The sequence below is a fragment of the Dipodomys merriami genome, unplaced genomic scaffold (assembly GCF_024711535.1).
Source record: "Dipodomys merriami isolate MVZ:Mamm:240054 unplaced genomic scaffold, mDipMer1.0.p SCAF_1, whole genome shotgun sequence".
In the NCBI taxonomy this organism is placed as follows: Eukaryota; Metazoa; Chordata; class Mammalia; order Rodentia; family Heteromyidae; genus Dipodomys; species Dipodomys merriami.
This window is the reverse complement of record NW_027202270.1, coordinates 62,683,793-62,698,545: the sequence shown is the minus strand read 5'-3', so window position 1 is coordinate 62,698,545 and position 14,753 is coordinate 62,683,793.

The following is a 14,753-nucleotide window of genomic DNA, read 5'->3' as shown; positions in this document are numbered from 1 at the left end:
TATTCTAATAATTATCTGTCTAGTTATTTTATCAGTGAGGTATTTTGAAACGACTAATGGGATTGTAATTTTATCTATCTCTATGAGATTTTGTTTCATACATTTTCATCTCTTTTCTTTAGTAAATAGCCATTTAAAATTTCTGTGTCTCTGTGTCATTACAGCAATATTTACCATAGCTAAGATATGAAATCAATCCAGATGCCCCTCAGTAGATGAATAGATCAAGAAAGTGCAGTATATATACACAATGAAATTTTATGCTTCCATCAAAAGGAATGACATCACCCCATTCATAAGGCAATAGAAAGACTTGGGAAAAAATCATATTAAGTAATCCAAGCCCAAAGAAACAGAGGCTCCATGGTCTCTCTAATTTGTAATAATTAGTATATATCTAGGATAGTCCTAGCAGATGATCACAATAGCTATGTACACACGACCATATAAAATGATGCTAATTGAAATGAACTCCAAGATATGGCAACAAGAGGATTTTATTGTTGTTATTGTTGATTATGATGGTTTTAATATATTGTGAGAAGTTACTTTTTGTTTTTGTCGGTCTTGGGGTTTGAACTCTGAGTTTTGGCGCTATCCCTTAGCTCTTCAGCTCAAGGAGAGCGCTCTACCGCTTGAGCCACAGGCCACTTCTGATTTTCTAGTGGTGTATTGGAGATTAGAGTCTCACGGACTTTCCTGCCGGGGCTGGCCTTGAACCGTAATCCTAGGGATCTCAGCCTCTTGAGTAGCTAGGATTACAGGCTTGAGCCACCAGCACCCCACCTTTTTCCTTTTCCTTTTATATTCCCCCTTTGGTTTGTTCCCTGTTGCCACTGTTTTTTATTTTGGTGCCTTGTGACTCCTATACATGTTCATCTGATTTGGGGAAGGAAAGAGGAACAACAAAATGGTGAGACAAAGGACAAAGGGTAACCAATGCATCAGCGATACTTACAAGACATTATGTTGGAAATGAGCTTTACAACTTGGGGGAGGAAATGGGGAAGGAAGTGGGAGAAAAATGAGAGAGGAGGTAACAATGTTCGACAAGAAATGTACTCGTCACCTTACTTATATAATTGTAACTCTTCTGTACAATACCTTTACAATAAAATAAAATTAAAAAAAATACACTGGGACATGATAAATTATGCATGTCTCTAGACATTCACACAATGAGACAAAGGAGGATATTCTTAGGAGAGGATCACAAAGCACAATAGCTATGTACATCTGAGCATGTAAAATAAAATTTATCAAAATGAACTCCAGGAAGTGAAAACAAGAGGTTTTAAAATCTTTGTTGTTTTTGTTTTCATTTCCTTTTTTTCTTATTTATCTGTCTTTGGAAGGGTGATGGGGCACAGAAATGATAGGACAAATGGTGAACAAATGCAGCAGTGGTACTCACTAGACACTACGTTGAAAATAAACTATATAGCTTGTGGGTGGGGATAGGAGGGAAAAACTGGGAGAGAGTGAGGGAAGGGGTAACATTGTTCCAAAAGAAATGTACTCTTTATGTCACTTAGATAACTGTAAACTCTCTGTACATCACTTTTACAATAACAATAAATAATTTTTTAATGACATCCTAAAAATATTCTGTGTCTTCTGGATAAATTGATCTATTTGTCATTAGACAATGTTCCTGATTCTTTTAATCTTCTTTGCTTTAACTCTGGTTATATAATATTAATTTAGTACTCCTTTTTCTTCTTTAATGGTTGTATTATGTAATCTTTCCATCCTTTTATCCTACAAGTATGTAGAAGGCATATAGTTGGGTCATACTTTTTAATATATTTTTCAAATTTTTGCATTCTCATTAGCATAATAAGCTATTTAATTTTAAATGAATTGCTGATATGTTCAGAATGAGTTTGCTGTATTCTTTTCTGCTTAGTATTCACTGCAAGCTTTTTTTCTATTTTCTTTACTCAGTTTTTCTGTGGGCTATCAACTGTTTCTTTTTCTTTTGAGGGGGGGAGGGGAGTCTGGTCATGGGGCCTGAACTCTGGGCCTGGGCACTGTCCCTCAGCTCTTCAGCTCAAGGCTAATGCTCTATCACTTGAGCCAGAGCACCACTTCTGGCTTTTTTCTTTTTGCTTATGTGGTGCTGAGGAATCGAACCCAGGGCCTCATGCATGCAAGGCAAGCATTCTACCACTGAGCCACCTTCCCAGCCCAGCTATCAACTTTTTCTTAATTCAACATTAGATTTATTTATAGTTATTTTCAGTATTTTAGTGTATCATTAAGAAAACAGGCAATATCTTATAGAGTAACGTAAGTTATATAAATGTTATCATGGAGACAGAAAAATTTTATACTTTCATGATCCTTTACTTGCACATGTATATAATATATTGCCTCAAATATCTCCTCTATATCCATTTAGGACATAATACACAACATTTGCATTTTAGTCATCAGCATAGCTTACTAACTCAAGAAGAGATAGAAAATGATCTTGATTTTATAAATTTTACTCTTTTCATTGTTATGGAACATTTCCTTGTTTCTTCTTGATGTCCTAAGTTTCTTATTTTTTTTTATTTAATTTCATTTTATTTGTGAACATACTGTACAGAGGAGTTACAATTACCTGGGCAGGATAATGTGTACATTTCTTACCAAGCATTGCAGCCTCCTCCCTAAGTTTCTTATTTTTATACTTTCTTTCTGTTTAGAAAATTTCCTCTAGTCATTTATTTTACAGTAGACCTGCTGATAAAATTCCATTTTCTTTTCTTCCTGAAAATAGTTTTATTTTTCCTTCATTTCTGAGAAACATTTACACTGAAGTAAGATGTCTAGTTTATGTTTCTTCTCTTTCAGAATTTGAAAAAAGTATGGTGCCATTTGTTTCTGGCATCAATGGCTTCTGAGGGGAATTGTGTTATTATTATTCAAATTACTTTCATAAAGGTAAGGAGTTACTTCTTTTTCACTGACTTCAATACTCTTTTTTTAAGTGGTACAATTTTCAGAAGCTTAAAGGTATCATATGATCTCAAGGTGGACATCCATGAGCTAAATCTGCTTGGAGCTTGATCATTTTCTTAAAATTTTAATGTGTCTCAATCAAATTAGGAAGGTTTTCAGCTATTATATTTTCCAGTATTTTTTAGCTCAAGTAATGTTCTTCTCTTCTGAGACTCTGATAATTCTACATATTATATGTCAGTCTATTTTCTCTGTGTTGTACAGTGTGTTCTCTCTCCCAGCATACTAATTCTTTCCTTTCTCCTCTGTATTCTGTCCTTGTACCTTCTGATCATTTTTGTTGTTGTTTAAGTATTTTTTAAATTCTAAAATTGTATTTGGTTCTTTTATCTTCTATTTGCTAAGACTTTCTAGTTTTTCCATTTCTTAAGTGGATTCACAATTGTCAAAGCATTTTGATGATGGCCACTTTATATCTGTTGTCAACTAATTCTAAAACCAATAGCATCTCGGTAGTGTTGTTTATTTAACTTTGAGATTGTCTTACTTCTTGATACAATAGTATTTTTTGTTTGAAATTTTTAGTTGGAACCTGTATATTTGGGACATTATATTTGGAGACTCTGGATACTATTTAAACTTTTTTTAAAAGTTGGATTTCTGTAGCACAGCTCTAGCAGCGGAAGGGATAGAGAAGGGAAGGCATAGAAAAACAGGATCTACATTTAGTCTTCATTAACTTTCAAGAGGAATATTCTCTTTTACTGATAGTAAAGTCTCCTCTGAAGTCCTTTTAGTTGGGAGGAATGAAAGGACTTCCCCTTTCCACTAACTAAACCACATAGGAAAGAAGGACCTTACTTTTCATGAAAACACTGACTCTCTCTTTATCCTCTGGTACCACCCAAAAGAAGGATAGGACCAGCAGGTGCCTGTATAATCTGGCAAGAGAAGAAGTCTGGGCTTCCTACTCTGCTCTTGCTGGTGGGGGTGGGAATAGGCATCAGTAGACCTACTATGATTGCCATATATGTATGTATGTATGCATGTATGACTATTATGTGCATTTATTTCCTAACTTCCACCTCCTCCATCCCCACCTCCCATGTCAGCAAAGCCTCTCCTCTTCATTCATTGGCTTGAATTTAGTTTGACTGACTTAGAAATGCTTTTAAATTTTTCCTATGTTCTGTTCTTATTGTGTCTGAGTAGATGCAGCTTACGAACAGTCTTTCCACCCTCTGGAATTATCTACAGTCTCAGACAGGCTCATCTTGATCCTCTTTTTTCCCTGGTTCCCTTTTAAATTTCTGGCTGTCCAGCCATTTTATCTTTATCAGCTCTGCTAGTCTCACTTTAAGGCTTACAACTATCTGTCTTTGTTTTAGACAATGAACTTAAGGATGGAGTTCTCTTCTCATTATCCTAAATAAAATCTATGTTCAGAGCAGAGCTGTGAAAGTATTTGCTTTTATAGTTCACTTTTCTCCTTGTATTGAAATCCTGTATCAATTTCCTAGAGCTGAGAGTAATGAACAGTTTTCTTCAAGTGTTATGCCAACTCTGGGTGTAGGCATGGAGAGGTGTTAGCAAGTCCTCCAGGCATGGAGCTTTGCTCCTATGCAGAAGGAGAGATAATCAAAAGCTCAGTATTCTCAACCTGCTATTCTTCCATCCTACAATGTGATTAGTGGAACAAGAGAAGCTTGCCCCTCTTGGATGCTCTGACCTCAAGCAGAAATTCTGTAGACAAGAGTTGAGGGGAGATGAGATGAGAAATCTCAGTGATCTGCCCTTTCCACAATGTGACAGCCTAAGAGCTGGAGCTAAAGAGAGCCTTGCCTTCTTGACCTGAACTATAAAGGGGGATTTCTGGCATGTGGCTTCAATAACACAGATCTGATGGGATGTAGTGATTAATGGAGTAGATTACAACTCATACACTATGGACTCTTGAGCTATTCTGGAGTTTAGTTTTCTTGCTATTCTGGAGTTTTGTAGATTTCTTCAAATGAACGTTTCTCCATCTGATATACTCCTTTAGGATAATTTCTAGATACTTTTAATTTTTCAAATAACCACTTCTACCAGTTAAATTGTTTTGTTGGTAGAGAGCCTACTAATTGTCCCACCACTCAGTTGTTTTGCTGTGTTTGTGTATGTAGGGAAGAAAAGAAAAATAGTTCATTCCTGTAGGGATACATAGAAATGTATCACTGGATTGAACATAGAGCAGCACATATGTGATTATGTAATTGTTGAAGACACCCAAAATAAGTAAGTCATTTTTAAAGGTTTTGAAAAAAGAAAGGCTATGAATGTAACCAACTTGAAATGACAACTGCTGTGGAATATGGATTTGATTATAAGATGGGGGGGAAGACAAAGATTAAGAACTACTAACATTGAATCAAATGTCTTATCAGCTCTCTCATTTTCAATTTGCCCAGGAAGTAAATCTATAACAAATGAACCCATAAAGATTTATAATAGAAGGATAATAATGACATTTGAATGGAAAAGAGAGATAAAATGTTACAGAGGAAATTCTAAAGATTTTAGCAGTGGATTGGATAATGAAGAAGAAAAATAAAACATCAAAGGTTATAGTGAGTTCCTAAGGCAATCAACCTTTCCCATTTACAGACACAAGGAATTCACACAAAGCCTTATGAATTTTACTGTACCATTAAGTGAACATAAAATATCATTGCTTTATAAAGGTCTGGATCTATCGGAGAAGAATTGACTCATATTTGGATTGTAGGAGACAAGTTATTGTTAATGATTTTGAACCAGAATTTATTGATAAGGGATGAGGAACTTTCTAGAAGTCTGGCAAATGAAGGAATACAAGGCAGAAAGGACAAAGAAAGAAAACAAGAGGTAGTCTCTGTTATCTTCACAATTTGATTGACTATGTTTCATAATCTTTAGCTTATTAATGTTTTTATAGTTCTTTTAGCATCATGTGCCCTGAGGCAATTTAATGTTGGATGGATATAGCTAAATGGTCTCATCATTGAATTGTTTTATGCACAAACTGTTTTCTTTCAATGAGATCTTCTTTTCCTATGACTATATACAGCTTCAATTAACTAGAAACTTAGGCTTGCTTCCTTCTTGTTCCTAACTAAATATTTCTTAGTGAATATATATTTAAATCAGAGATGTCTATATCTTTGTCTAAAATTAAATGACTTTGTAACTCAAAACATAGGGATATATTGAGCTTGATTATCAGAATATTTGCCTAAGTGAGTCACTGTATCTTGGTGCCTAAGATTGGTTACAATTCTATTTTCTAGTACTATATGTTTCGGCTACACAATATTCCTTAGAACCTTTTTAATGTATGTAAATGCATCGAGTCCTATAAATAAATATGGATAGCTGAACACAAGTTGACAGTGTTCATATTGCTCACCTTGGAATGACAAACACTAATGGGTAATTTGTATTAAACATTTAGTGTTTACCAGGTATCATCCTAAGCATGCTGCTACATTGACCCGTTTGATGATCACAGACACTCTCAGTGTTCAGAACAGTTATATCTCCAAACATTCAGGATAGATACAAACAGAGCTGCATTCCTGCTTTACTTTGCACAGCTACTATGTGTGCAAAATTAGTACCTAATTAGTACCTAACCATCAGCTCTGGAGTCAGACCTGTGTTTTACATAAACCATCAGAACCTACAGTCATTGGAGTTAATATTTTTTTCTTATTTCTTATTAAAATCTGAAAGAATGTATTCTTTCTCAAACCTAAAATATTTGGAGGTTAAAATGTGAATTATACTAAATAGTACTTATGGAGATTTATGGATTCAACCAATGAGAACTAATGAGCAGGAGAATCTGATAACTATTGACAGATAATTAGAATTTCTTTTTTCTTCCTTTTTAAATTTCCTTTCTTTCCTCATGTTCAGCTTTGTCTGCTCCTGGCTGGCCCTACCACTTAAGCCACACCTCCATCTCCGATTTTCTGCTGATTAATTTAAAATAAGACTCTCTAGGATTCAAAACTCAATAATCAGTTCTCAGTCTTCTGAATAGCTAGGATCACAGGTGAAAGCCACCAGAGCTTGGCTAAAAATGACTTCTAAAAAAAAAATCATCCTAAAGGCAAGTTTGCATTCCATGAATGCCATTTTCTCTCTTTCTTTTCTAATTTTAGTAAAAAAGAGTTTCTACTCTTTATTTTTCCTTCCTCACTGCTAAAAATTTTCACTAGTTATTTAACCCCAATGAACTAGACTTCAAAAACCAACTCTTCAGCCACTCTAACACTGGAATAAATATTATTGAGCTCAAGAAAAGTCATTGATGTAAGAGATACCAGTATGTTTCTCACAGATGTAGTCCTTAACTGTTGACAGACAAGAGGCCATTCAAATATTTAACTCCATTTTATGTATCAGACAACACAAGCACATGTACATGTGGGGGCAGAGACCTTGGAACTTCAATGAGAACAATGAGACATATTCCAAATCTAGGTTTGATAGATGACTTTCCTTAAATTAAACCCACTTAAAGATCCAGATAATAATTGTAATAGTGAAGGCAGGATTGGAAAACTAGTTACGTTTATAAATGACATCACAGCTGCCAGTTGAAAAGAAACAATCATGCTCAGTCATATGCTCAAGCCCAGAGAATACATACTGGAATAAGTGTTAATTGTTAGTCAGAGGGGAAAAAAACCTGCCTAAAGCTCTTATACTTAGTAAGTAAAGTCTGGATCTTTGGTCCAAGTTATTTAATTAGTTTCTATAATAAATTTTCCTGTGTTTTTGCTGGAGAGACTTTGTCAAATGATATTTTCCTTCCAGTACAAACTTTGGCTTTGTGAACAAAAAACTCACCAATATAAACTTTGGAATGTATTTAAATCCAATTATTTGACACATAATAAATAGTTTACAAGCAGCAAATCTGGTAAAAATGAAGCGTTCTTCATGGAAAAAATGTATTCTAATGATTTAGAAGATTTTATGTAAAGCCTTCTAGATTTTGTCATGAAATTACACAAGCAAACAATTGTGAGAAATGTCTATTTTGGGGGGTTAAGATGGGAAAACATATACCTGTATTTGTCTTCCATCTTGATCACCAATAGGACTAGATTTCAGTAAGGAAAGGGTGGGAAAAGTTTTGTCTCAGTGATTCCTATTACATTTACAAACCAATTTCATCCTGGGAGCAGAGAGCTAGGGGGCTGCCCTAATTTCCAGGGATATGAAAAAGCTTTGCTATTTGACTAATCCTTTCACTGAACAAAGCTAGCTCAATAGAGCAAGTAGGACAAGCATAATTCATTTTCATATGTAAGAAGACCCTTCAGGCTCCTCTCCCTTGAAGTATAATGAAGAATTAGATCCATTCATGAGAGTCAAGTACTTAATCAGACTGGAAAAATAATATTTACTAGAAAAAAATCTGTGAACATTTGGGACCCTAATTAAAAGTATAATTTTAAAGTTTTATCCCTTGGGAACTACTTACATTGGCAGACATTTTCCAAATATTTCCATCTACAGGAATTTGCCTTTAATTATTGAGTTGAAAAAAAAACACCAGAAAACAGTGAAACTAGGAATTCAATCACAGCTGGATGTGTGGTGCCCATATGGTTTATACAAGTTACCATGAAATTGAAACAAAAATGAAACTGAGTAAGAAATTGGATTGTTTTCTCTTACTGAAACTTGGAAGGAAAGAGCCAGTACTTGAATGGTATATGATAACTATTGTAATTGAAAGCAACATAGTAATAATCAGATGATTGATTCATTAGCCATTTATTTCTTATATAGTCACTGAACAGAAAATAAAATGCTGTTTCAATCTTCCTTCAGAAGCTTTCCTGTTTTTCTTGTCTGGACACAGTAAAAACTAGTGAATATAGTTCTGAAATTTCATGTAGCAGTTTAAATCAAATTCATCCATTCAAGAAAAAATGATAGAGGGAAAACAAAGGAGGAGGCAACAATGCTCAATATGAAATGCATTCAGTACCTTGCTCATGTAACTATAACCCCTCTGCACAGCATTTTTACAATAAAGAACATAAAAAAGGAAAAAATGAATGATTTAATTATCTCCCCTCATCTTTTGTGCTTCCTGTTTTCAATCCACTCTTTAAAATCTCCATTATCATTCTTCCAGTTTAAACATGACAGAACCAAAAAATAATCTTATTTAAACAAGTTGATTTTACCCAGACTAATATGCAACACTGAAGATAGCATTAAGAATAAAGGTGATAATTAGGGATAGTTTAGGTACAAAGAATGTGAAAAGAGTAGGAACTTTTACTGCCGTCTCTAGCATTCATCATATGGAGGAACTAATGAAATCTATTTTTTTTTTGCCAGTGCTGGGGCTTGAACTCTGGGCTTGGCCACTGTCTCTGAGCTTCTTTTTGCTTAAGACTAGCACTCTACCACTTGAGCCACAGTGCCACTTCTCACTTTTTTGAGTAGCTTGTTAGAGAGGTGGGAGGGAAGGGATGGTAGGGGGAAAACAAAGGAGGAGGCAACAATGCTGGATAAGAAATGTACTCATTACCTTGATCATGTAACTGTAACCCCTCTGTACAGTATTTTCGCAATAAAAAACAATTTTAAAAAAGTCTCAAGAACTTTCCTGCCTGTGATGGCTTTGAATCAAGATCCTCAGTTCTCAGCCTCCCAAGTAGGTTTACAGGAGTGAGCTACAGGTTCCTGGCTTGAAATCTCTTTTTTAGCAGTCATTCGAATTTGCTAACCAAACTTCTAGAATCCTGTTAAGTCCTTTCCAAACATTTGTAGACTTCTTCTAACTACTGTTTTTGGAAGTCTTCTAAAGATCTTTGTAGACTCATTAAGAACCTTACCAAGTACAGCCAATACCAGTACCTCTAAAAACTAAGCTGATATAAAACAACTGTTTTATGAAGATATTTAATTGCCTTTTTCCTTTGCCTTATCTTAGTAAATGCTCCTCAAATCATTCCTACTTGCACTACCATATCTTGAAAGTATTTGGTGAAACTCTTACTTTGATTTTTGAGTTGGCTTGTTATCACCTAGATTGCCATTTATTCCTGGGACCCACATATTTTACCATTGCATAGGGTCAGTTGCAGATTTGGGTGTAGAGAAACAAGTATTCCAGGAAAACAAGAACAACTCTGCCTTTTGCTAATGTATCATAATGCTTCCTGGTACAATTAGCTAAAGGCCACATTTGATAATTTTTTTTTTTACTTTTTTGACAATCTTTCTACAGGGAGGAGAAAAAAATAAGAGTTGACATTCTGGTCTGCTGAGACACAGAAAGCAGGCATATATTGAAGGTCAGACCTGGAGTTGTAGCTTGTATCCATTTGTTCATTCTCCTCTCACATGTATAAAAAAGTATACATATGTATATGTATATACTCTAGCCTGGCCTTTTGAGCAATGTGAGAAAAAAATCTTGGAGAGCATCAATGTTCTTTGGATTGCTTGACAGTGCATGAATTATCAGCATATATGAAATTATTCATTTATGCAAAATTGTAATTTGTATAGCCTCTTCTTCAGCATGGATACTACTTATGTGTGCCAAACATACAGTCATAACTTCATTAAAATGAGTATTCAAAGCAGGGATGTCCAACCTCTAATTTCTTTCTCTGTCTTACACACACGCACACATAAATTGCAAGAGAAACTCTACATTTCCTCATTATAGAACCCTTTGTTACAAGCAATAATCAAATGTGGAAAAGATACAGTGTTTACTGGGAAAGAGATTTGTAATAATATGAACAGAATGGCAACTGCAGAGCAATCTGGGAAGGCAGTGTATTCCCTTGAAAATGTCAGAAATTTCACCTTCCTGAAGGCATGTTATCATGTTACAGCAGATCCAACTCTGTTCATTGTGAGCGCTCTTTCACACTTCAAGTAATATCACTCTCGAAACTGCCTTGAATTATATTATCTTCTTGATTATCCCACAAACTTAATACTAATAAGCTCAGCATTTTCGAAGTAGGGATAAAATAATTATATAAGTTCAATATGTAATAAAGAGATAACTTTCCCACTATCTGGACTGTTTGAAAGTAGATAAGATGGAAGAGGAGGAAGTAGAAAGCAGCACAATTAAAACTTCCCATCTTATGGGGCTAAATTAATAATACTGAAACAATAAATGCATGTTGTTTGTCTTTGGGGCCAACTCTTCTGTGCTGAAAAAATAAGACTTGGGGTTGTGGAGTAGGAGAGAAAGAGTGAAGATGACAGTAAGCATGTTGCTTATTCTTTCTGACAGAGGAAGTGCGATTTCAGTTGTGGTAGTACTGATAGTGGTGCTGATGATGGTGGTAACTTTCTAACTGTCTTTATGGACAACACAAAGGAAGGGGTAATGGAAGCCAGAACTGTGCAATTGCAAAGCCTCATTCATATCTGAATGTGAGCCCCCAAAACAGCCCTTTATGGAAGCCGTACATGCCAACAATAGTCTTTTTTTCCCTTTTATTCTCCTACCCATTTTCTCCTCCAGCTTTTAATTGGGGGATCATTTGTGGGTTTGATTTGTTTTCAACAAAGAAAAGAGAACAGACTCCCAAGAGGCTGTCTAAAAGTATTCTTCTAGAAGGAAAACTTTGAGGGACAGCCTCTTTACCTCCATCTTGTGTATCTCTAATGCCCTGGGAACCCTCTGTCGATCTTTGCAGAGCTAAAGTGTTTGCTACCTGTGAACATGCGTGGTGGGATCAGCCATTCAGCCTGAAGGAACTATTAATCAGAAGAGTAGAGAATTTTCATTCTACCTAGTTTAGACGATGACAGTGATGGTGATATTGATTAGCACAGAGGTAGGAAGGGAGAAAAAAAACTAAAAGCTCTTTGACTCACCATTCATATTTCCAATGTCCAGATATTTGGTTTTGAGCAAGTATCTCTGGGTACACCATAATGACATCTCACTGTAGAAAAGAAAGGATGCCAAATATCCCAAGTTTAATTTACTTTCTATAAAGCTAGCTATGAAGGAAGTTTTCAGAATTCTTATGAAAGAACTCTAGGCTTCCACCCTGAAATACAGAGGATACAGAAATGGTAGCTTTTCATTTTTATACTAAGAAAAAAACCCTGAAAATTGAAAAACAATTATTTTTCTAGGACTCATCAGAAGAGAGTATATGTAAAGCAACACAATAATGTGAAGTCAGAAGAAACAGACATGTTGAGAGACTAATGGTTGATTAGGGGCAGAAACAGCTGCAATTTATAAACTGGTAAGACTAGACTCTAAACTTGAAGTGGGGATGTATTGCTGAAAACTGAATTTTGGAGCCCTTAAGGGAGGGGAGCTGTTTAGGCTATACTATTGGAAGGACACCCTCCCCCCCCCCACAAGTCCTAGGGTTTGAACTCTGGGCCTATGCGCTGTCCCTACCATGTGAACCACAGTACTACTTCCAGCATTTTAAAGTAGTTTATTGGAGGGCTGGGAAGGTGGCTCAGTGGTAGAGTGCTTGCCTTGCACGCCTGAGGCCCTGGGTTCCATTCCTCAGCACCACATAAGCAAAAAGAAAAAAGCCGGAAGTGGCGCTGTGGCTCAAGTGGTAGAGCGCTAGCCTTGAGCTGAAGAGCTGAGGGACAGCGCCCAGGCCCAGAGTTCAGGCCCCACGACCGGATTAAAAAAAAAAAAATTAAAGTAGTTTATTGGAGATAAGAGTCTGGAGGAGTTTCTTGCCCTTGGAAACCGACATCCTCAGATATCAGCCTCTTGAGTAGCTTAGATTACAGGTGTGAGCCACCAAGACCTGGCTAGGTCTCACATTTTTAAGGGCTTTGACTTCAGAAACCACATCAAGTTTTCAAAATGAGTAGCTGAGAGCCTTTCATAGCTCTGATAAGGAGTGAGGAAAGAGATCATTATAAAATATGAGGGATTTCACTGCTATACAGGCTTACTCTTCAGGGAAAAGGTTTTTCCAGAGCCTTATCCTAGCTGGAGAAGAGCATTTTTCCAACTCCATTCCAACGCAGCCTCATTTCCTCATCCAATCTGTGCATGTGTGTAAAATCACTCTCCATTTTCTACCATGTACTAATAGAAAAGAAACTGTAGACTCCAACTTAAAGAAGGACCACCAGAACCCAGGCATGCTTGACACCCTAACCTCAGAATTCCAGTCTCCAGATCTAGACTAGACTAAGACTAGACACTAAACTTGAAATGGGGATGTATTGCTGAAAACTGAATGTGGCAGCCCTCAAGAGAGGGGAACTCTTTGAGCTATACTATTGGAAAGACTCACTTTTTTTCCAGTCCTGGGGCTTGAACTCTGGATCTAGGCACTGTCCCTGAGCTTCTTTCACTTAAGGCAAACGCTCTATCACTTGAGCCACAGCACTACTTCCAGCGTTTTTAACTAGTTTATTTACTACTTATTTACTACTTTTATTTAAATTTACCACCTAACCTACAAGATAGCCAGAACTAAGTAAGTCCTCATGATAATCCTAGGTAGCAAGTATTTTTACTATCTATATTTTGTATGAAAGAATATCAGCTTAGAGAGTAAAATAACTTGCTCAGCAACATATGATTAGTACTTTAGATTTATTAAAATTCAGCCAATGTATTTACAGAGTCCATGTGTCCTAATAAAGATCAAGGGAATGCCACAGTGACAACATTCCAAGTAAAGGATGTCTGACAAATCAGAGCCCATTTTCAAAGGTATGAAATATTCAAAGTCTATTACATGATTCATTCTCATCAAAAAATCCACAGCATCATTTAATTTCATTTCAGTTTCTTTCTTTCTTCCTAGAGTTTGAACTCAGGGCCTGGGTAGTATCCTTAATTTTTTTTCCCTCAAAGCTAGTACTTTACTACTTGAGCCACAGCACCATTTCTGGCTTTTTTGGTGCTTAATTGAAGATAAAAGTCTCACAGACTGTCTGGTCTGGCTTCAAATCCCTATAATCCTCAGATCTTGGCCTCCTGAGTAACTACATCATTTCCTTTTTATATGAACTTGTACTGGCAAGTTCCAAAACAAGTTCTTGCTCTGTGGAAAACCTCTGTGGGCTTTATCTATGGCATTCCACTTGCGTGAGTATTTTTTAGGAAATGTACCTTAGATCCTTCTGTGTTTTTCCCTTTTCTATCTCCATCTTGCTTCTCTCAGTACTTTAATCCTTTAGGACACTATATCAACTCTGGAGCAAAATAAATCACTCAATTCTTTCTCTTCACCTAAGAACATTGCATGAAAAATATGAATATAGACCACTCAAGTCCTTGAGATTATGAATAAAAAATTCAGCTTAAAGATTTCCATGTTCCTGGGATTTTTCTGAGAAGACATGGCCTACTTCTCACAGACAGGGTACCTTCTACTCTAACCACAGAAAAGTGAGTTCTGATTTGTTCACTCTGCAATGTTTAAGTCTTTGTTGATACATTTTGTACTCCAGTATTATTTATATTGTTTTACTTACTTTGGGCAATGCTAGAAATCTCTATGCCAAAGAAGACTTCTTTACCAGTATCCAAGATGAACATTGCTAGCAACTATTCCCAAGTCCTCTTGTGAGAACAGAATAAAATAGGGAGTTTCAGTTTCTTTTCTCCTCTCTTCCTGAAGTGTGTAAAGAAGTGAACTTTCTTCATTGTTTCAAAGACTCTGGAGAAATTTTTATATAATCACTAGTTGTGACTGCTTTCCATAAATCTCTGGGAAAAAAATACAGGAAAAAGTTTCAGAGCTGGCCCATGGGAACACTGAACT